General features: G+C 33.1%; 1 long non-coding RNA gene across 1 annotated transcript; it reads right to left on the bottom strand.

Annotated features, from left to right (window-relative positions):
• Positions 1-605: 605 nt before the first annotated feature.
• Positions 606-1,265, bottom strand: LOC109593048 (uncharacterized). The gene is made up of 2 exons (XR_002190704.1): positions 1,059-1,265; positions 606-883 (listed from the first exon to the last, which is right to left on the bottom strand). It is a non-coding gene; the product is annotated as an uncharacterized LOC109593048 (long non-coding RNA).
• Positions 1,266-1,367: the final 102 nt, after the last annotated feature.

Below are 1,367 nucleotides of genomic sequence, written 5' to 3'. Positions count from 1 at the left end.
AATTAGCTCAATCTTTCTACACTGCACAAGTACATGTCTATGCATCAGGATATGTAATAAAACTTAGGAATTTTCTACTTGTCATTTTTTGTGAAATTTTACAAAAATCCATGTACTATAGTACAGGAACTTTTGTCCAATTTTGAAGCAACTTTAAAAAATCATAGAAAATCCACACTTGATTGGAATGAGCTCAATCTTTCTACACTGCATAAGTACATGTATATGCATCAGGAAATGTAATAAAATTCAGGAATTTTTTACTTGTCAATTTTTGTAAAATTTTACAAAAATCCCTGTACTATAGTACAGGGACTTTTGTCCGATTTTTAAGCAAATTTAAAAAATCATAAAAAATCCAAACTTGATTGGAATCAGCTCAATCTCGCTACTCAGCATAAGGACATCAATATGTATCAGAAAATGTAATAAAAATTTGGAGTGATTTTTTGGCCATTTTTGTAAAGATGGTATGGTACTTACAGTAAGTTGGCCCATTCCTTTACACAGGAGGCCTGCGCATGCGCAGTAGACACCACTCAACCTTCTGCACATGCAAAGAAGTATTGCGTAATCTCCTTAATTTATTTATTAATAATACATTCTTTAGAGTAATAACGTCACTACTGCCATTATCACACCTAATAGTTAGCTAAATAGTCATTGTTATTGTTATAATAAACTTAATACTACACTAAAATACAGGTAAAACAGTTTACACACCACAGTAATTAAACAACAACAGTTAAATATCTCAGTATATACAGTAATGTTGTACAATTAAAAAGATATAATGAATATAAGCTGTCCTATCTTGGTAAAAGATGATCTATCACCTTGAAAAAGAGTAAGACTTCATTAGTGTACATCAAAGTCCATCTCACTATAAATAGAACAGTAAAAACACTAATATACAGCAGTTAAAACAGCATTGTACTGTATTTTAAACAGCACTTTACCTAATTGTACACGTTCAGTAATACAGTAAAACTCATGCTTATGAGTTATACATACACAATATTATATATACATACAGTATTGATCTATAGTGTAATTACAGTTGTAATGGATGAGGTAAGCCTCCAGGATTGAGTACAAGTCCCCAATGATAGTGAAAGACGGCCGTCGCCCAAAGATATCAAGAAAGAAGGTCCATTAATATTTTAAGTCCCAGCCAGAGTCAATTTGTTAACAAGAATAAGTCTTCTTGCGAATTGCACACTAGTATGTAGGATGGGCCATAATCATTAACCACACCTACCAATTAACTCAGACCTCCTCAGCTCGAGCAGCTTTCAGGTTGGCCCATTCCTTTATACAGGGGGATCTGCGCATGCGCAGATCACAATTAATTAAATGGCTTCTGC

This window comes from Amphimedon queenslandica, unplaced genomic scaffold (genome assembly GCF_000090795.2).
Source record: "Amphimedon queenslandica unplaced genomic scaffold, v1.1 AMPQUscaffold_3055_Cont24946, whole genome shotgun sequence".
NCBI classification, from domain to species: domain Eukaryota; kingdom Metazoa; phylum Porifera; class Demospongiae; order Haplosclerida; family Niphatidae; genus Amphimedon; species Amphimedon queenslandica.
The sequence above is the reverse complement of the archived record's forward strand: the minus strand, read 5'-3'. Positions and strand labels throughout refer to the sequence as shown.